This window comes from Ovis canadensis, chromosome 1, assembly GCF_042477335.2.
Source record: "Ovis canadensis isolate MfBH-ARS-UI-01 breed Bighorn chromosome 1, ARS-UI_OviCan_v2, whole genome shotgun sequence".
Classification (NCBI taxonomy): domain Eukaryota; kingdom Metazoa; phylum Chordata; class Mammalia; order Artiodactyla; family Bovidae; genus Ovis; species Ovis canadensis.
The window spans coordinates 110,091,862-110,097,861 of record NC_091245.1 but is presented as its reverse complement, the minus strand read 5'-3'; the positions used below and the strand labels follow the sequence as shown (position 1 = coordinate 110,097,861).

The 6,000-nt window shown below is 39.6% G+C and overlaps 1 pseudogene; it reads right to left on the bottom strand.

Annotated features, from left to right (window-relative positions):
- Positions 1-200: 200 nt before the first annotated feature.
- Positions 201-6,000, bottom strand: part of LOC138437448 (olfactory receptor 10R2-like) — a 53,068-nt pseudogene continuing 47,268 nt past the window's right edge.

Genomic DNA, 6,000 nt, shown 5'->3' with positions numbered 1-6,000 from the left:
ACATTTCAAATATGTATAATATTAATAATTACCCCAATTTTAAGATTGCACTTCACCAAACCTATCAAATTAATACCATGGAGAAGCTTTCACTATGAGGTTATAAACTGCTATGTGAATAAAAGACAACACTATCATCACTTTTACAGTTATTGGTATACCCTCAGAAAAGAGTATTTTGTAGTTATGACGTATTCTCATTACAGAGCTTCAGAATAAAATCCTCTTCTGCCAATCACTTTTTGAATGGCTATTTGGACATCTTTGTTCCTTAGGCTAGACACCAGGGGGTTCAACAATGGAGTCACAACTGTGTAGGTCACTGTCACAAGTCTATCTTTGCTGGATGAGTACTTTGATGACAGCCGCAGGTAGACAAAGGAGGCACAGCCATAGTGGACAATGACTACAGCAAGATGGGAGGCACGAGTGGAGAAGGCTTTTCTCTTGCCTTCAACTGATGGGACCCTCAGGATGGCATGGACAATGAAGCCATAAGAGATGCAGATAAAAGTCATAGGGACCATGAGTGCTAAAACTCCACCAATGAAGATGACGAGGTCATTGATATAGGAATCAGTACAGGCAAGGCAGATATCACAGAAGTAATGGTTAATCTTGTTGGGACAGAAAGGTAGTTCAAAAAACTAAGCGGAAGCCTATCAATGAAAACAAAAAGACAATTACAGCACAGTTCAGTTCAGGTGCTCAGTCATGTCCAACTCTTTGCGACCCCATGAATCGCAGCACGCCAGGCCTCCCTGTCTATCACTAATTCCCGGAGTTCTCTCAGACACGCATCCATCGAGTCCGTGATGCCATCCAGCCATCTCATCCTCTGTCGTCCCCTTCTCCTCCTGGCCCAATCCCTCCCAGGATCAGAGTCTTTTCCAATGAGTCAACTCTTCTCATGAGGTGGCCAAAGTACTGGAGTTTCAGCTTCAGCATCATTCCCTCCAAAGAAATCCCAGGGCTGATCTCCTTCAGAATGGACTTGTTGGATCTCCTTGCAGTCCAAAGGACTCTCAGGTGGCTGCCAATTGTCCACAGACTTGCCAGCTCATAAGGATAGAGTACTGAAGTGGATGACAGATGACAACAAAGCAGTCATAACCCATAATTCCCAGTAGCATGCAATTAGTGACAGCAAAACCAAGGAAGAAAAACATCTGAGTGGCACAGTTAATAAATGAGATTGTTCAGAGCAGAGACAACAGATTTATGAGCATCTTGGAAAGAATGGCAGAGGTATAGCATGTCTCAGAGATGGAAAGGATCCCTAGGAAGAAATACATGAGTATGCGGAGGCTGCAATCCAGGCAGATGACAGTGGCAATGGTGATGTTTCCACTCAGGATAATCAGATACAGGCACAGAAAAACAGCAAAGAGGATGAACTGGATTTTTCCAAGGTTGGAGAATCCCATCAATAGGAACTCTGTGACAGAGGAATAATTAACTTGGTTGACTTGTTTCCCAAGATTGATCTACAGAGGACAAAAGTGAAGAAAGTGTTTGCATGAAAGGTGGAGATAGTTCCACTATGGATTGAGGAACAAGAAATAGGAGAAGGGATAAGGACTAATGCTAGTAGGAAATGCCCAGCGGACCATGTCAATTCATGGAATTGTTTCCAAAACTCAAGAGTACATGTCTCCAGTGATATTTCTGTATCTTTCATAGTGTTTAAGTCTAGGAAATTATTTTCACACTCCCTACTTCAAATAGCAATTAGGGAATGGAAATGTCTGAAACTTCCTGCATATCAGCCTAACTCTATCATTTATTATCTGTGTAATTTTTTGTGTTTCAGCTTTTTCATGTATAATTATAAAATACTAAAAACACCTCTTTCCTAGTTTTCTTATGAAAATTAAAGCACTGAGCAGAGCACATGCACACTGTAAACTTCTAGTAAATGTCAGCTTCTGCTACATAAGTTATGTAATTTTCAGGAAGTAGTGTTAGTTTTTGTTAAGCTTCCTTTTGGACATAATTTAAACATATATCTACTTCAGGTTTTAGTTTTTAACCTAATTATTTTATTAAAAAAAAAAAAAAGAACTACCAGACCAACATGCATCCCAATTCCTATTTGCATGCTTTTACAGAGACAATAATATTGTGTTGACTTAAGTACATCCTTTCCCCTTAATCAATCAATTTCACACATTTAATAGAAGAGAGTTGGTTGGGATTTTAGTATATTTAGGTGACTCTAGAGAAACACAAAGTTACTACAGGTTGGCCATTGATATTACTATTACTAGTCAGGTTGGCCATTGATATTACTAAATACCTACCATTCTGCCAAGATAATTCTCTGATTCTGCTCTAATTGTAGTTTCAAACTTCAAAAGAAAATAAATCAAACACATCGGACCTTACTTCAAAATGAGCCATTGTGTCTACTCACATTTTACCTGGATTTCCAACACAATTCAGCATTGCGTTGGGTGCACCTGGCCTCAAGGAGTTTCAGCTCCTCCAATTTCTCCTTACTAAAGGATGAGAAAATCCTTTTTGCAATTCAACTAAAATCAAGTTTGAATTTTTAAAGTAATAAAAAGATCAAAGCAACCAAATAGTTGAAAATATAAGGCACAAAAAAGAATACAAAAAGAAAAACTTCTACCTAAAGTAGCTCAGTTGCAGAGACCAGCTGTCGATCTTACATTTTCAAGGTATATTTCTTAATCTATACCATCTTTGAATGATTTTGCTTCACATTCTCGCATTTCAAGAGAAGCAAACCTATGTTTCATTTTTCTACCTGAGTGTAGCACAGTGACCAGTAGGCTAATAGGTAGACTTGATATGTTCTCTAAGTAGACAGGGCTTCTCTGGTGGCTCAGTGATAAAGAATACACCTGTCATGAAGGAGATGCAGGTTTGATACCTGGGTCAGGAAAATCCCCTAGAGAAGGAAATGGCAGCCCACTTCAGAATTCTTGACCGGAAAATCCCACGGACAGAGGATCTTGGCAGGCTAGAGTTCACAGGTTCACAAAGAGTCAGACATGATTAGCAACAGAGCATGAACACTGAGTAGGCAAGTCATCACTTTCATCAGTTTATCAATTCATTAATGTGTTAATTTATTGATAAATTAAAGTAATATATCTAATTACTCCATATCTATTTTTAAATTGTATCTATCTTAGGTTGAGTACTGTTCTTAAGTGAAATAATTGTAAATCACTTTGCCTTCTTCAACAAACAGCAAGATTATGCCTTCTCATCTTGCAGTATCTCACCTCTGTGCTTTTACTCATACTTTCACCTTCACCTGGAAAACCTTGTGTGCACATTCTATTCATTTTAGAAACTCAGATAGAAGCTGTGACCTCTGACTACTCTGGTCTCCAATGATAAGAGGGACATGAACTTCCCTTCTCTTAATTTAGTGACTTTCTGTTCTGTATGAAATGTATCGTGAAAGTACCAGCCTCTACTTTCTCATATATCAGACTGTGAATGCCTTTGGAGCAGTTTTATATTTCCCATAACATAAATACAAAGTGCTACTTAAGAACTATTTGTTTAATGAATTGATGACTAAATATTTTAGTTTTTTAAAGATGGCATCTGTGAAAGACATAATGTAAAGTCATGAAAGAGATGATGGAATTTTAAGCTTTATTTGGAGAATCTGGGAACATAGATTCAGCTCACAATCTATCAGATCACACTGCAAAGTTATAATTGTGTTAATGTGTCACACAACCAAGAACTTACAGAATATTAACCAGACCCAACTTCTCCTGATACCCTAACATTGCTTTTATTATTATTACTACTACTATTACCAAAACTTTGGTTCTTCCAAATACTTTCATGTGTCATTCAGTTCAGTTCAGTCGCTCAGTCGTGTCTGACTTTTTGCGACCCATGAATCGCAGCACACCAGGCCTCCCTGTCTGTCACCTACTCCCGGAGTTCACTTAGAGTCATGTCCATCGAGTCAGTGATGCCATCCAGCCATCTCATCCTCTGTCATCCCCTTCTCCTCCTGCCCCCAATCCCTCCCAGCATCAGAGTCTTTTCCAATGAGTCAACTTTTCGCATGAGGTGGCCAAAGTGCTGGAGTTTCAGCTTTAGCATCAGTCCTTCCAAGGAAATCCCAGGGCTGATCTCCTTCAGAACAGACTGGTTGGATCTCCTTGCAGTCCAAGGAGCTCTCAAGAGTCTTCTCCAACACCACAGTTCAAAAGCATCAGTTGTTCGATGCTCAGCCTTCTTCACAGTCCAACTCTCACATCCATACATGACCACTGTAAAAGCCATAGCCTTGACTAGATGGACCTTTGTTGGCAAAGTAATGTCTCTGCTTTTCAACATGTTATCTAGGTTGGTCATAACTTTTCTTCCAAGGAGTAAGCGTGTTTTAATTTCATGGCTGCAATCACCATCTGCAGTGATTTTGGAGCCCCCCAAAATAGTCTGCCACTGTTTCTCCATCTATTTCCCATGAAGTGATGGGACCGGATGCCATGATCTTCGTTTTCTGAATGTTGAGCTTTAAGCCAACTTTTTCACTCTCCTCGTTCAACTTTCATTAAGAGGCTTTTTAGTTCCTCTTCACTTTCTGCCATAAGGGTGGTGTCATCTGCATATCTGAGGTTATTGATATTTCTCCTGGCAATCTTGATTCCAGCTTGTGCTTCTTCCAGTCCAGCGTTTCTCATGGACGTACTCTGCATAGAAGTAAAATAAGCAGGGTGGCAATATACAGCCTTGACATAGTCCTTTTCCTATTTGGAACCAGTCTGTTGTTCCATGTCCAGTTCTAAATGTTGCTTTCTGACCTGCATATAGGTTTCTCAAGAGGCAGGTCAGGTGGTCTGGTATTCCCATCTCTTTCAGAATTTTCCATAGTTTATTGTGATACACACAGTCAAAGACTTTGGCATAGTCAATAAAGCAGAAATAGATGTTTTTTTCTGGAACTCTCTTGCTTTTTCGATGATCCAGTGGATGTTGGCAATTTGATCTCTGGTTCCTCTGCCTTTTCTAAAACCAGCTTGAACATCAGGAAGTTCACGGTTCACGTATTGCTGAAGCCTGGCTTGGAGAATTTTAAGCATTACTTTACTAGCATGTGAGATGAGTGCAATTGTGCGGTAGTTTGAGCATTATTTGGCATTGCCTTTCTTTGGGATTGGAATGAGAACTGACCGTTTCCCGTCCTGTGGCCACTACTGAGTGTTCCAAATATGGTGGCATATTATGTGCAACACTTTCACAGCATCATCTTTCAGGATTTGAAATGGCTCAACTGGAATTCCATCACCTCCACTAGCTTTGTTTGTAGTGATGCTTTCTAAGGCCCACTTGACTTCACATTCCAGGATATCTGGCTCTAGGTGAGTGATCACACCATCGTGATTATCTTGGTCATGAAGATTTTTTGTACAGTTCTTCTGTGTATTCTTGCCACCTCTTCTTAATATCTTCTGCTTCTGTTAGGTCCATACCATTTCTGTCCTTTATCGAGCCCATCTTTGTATGAAATGCTCCCTTGGTATCTCTAGTTTTCTTGAAGAGATCTCTAGTCTTTCCCATTCTGTTGTTTTCCTCTATTTCTTTGCACTGATCACTGAGGAAGGCTTTCTTATCTCTTCTTGCTATTCTTTGGAATTCTGCATTCAGATGCTTACATCTTTCCTTTTCTCCTTTGCTTTTCACTTCTTTTATTTCACAGCTATTTGTAAGGCCTCCTCAGACAGCCGTTTTGCTTTTTAGCATTTCTTTTCCATGGGGATGGTCTTGATCCCTGTCTCCTCTACAATGTCACGAACCTCATTCCATAATTCATCAGGCACTCTATCTATCAGATCTAGTCCTTTAAATCTATTTCTCCCTTCCACTGTATAATTATAAGGGATCTGATTTAGGTCATACCTGAATGGTCTACTGTTGTTAGATATCTAACAAAACAAACCACCAAGCTATTCCCTGAACAATGTAATTTATTTTACCTCCTCACTTCCCATTTAT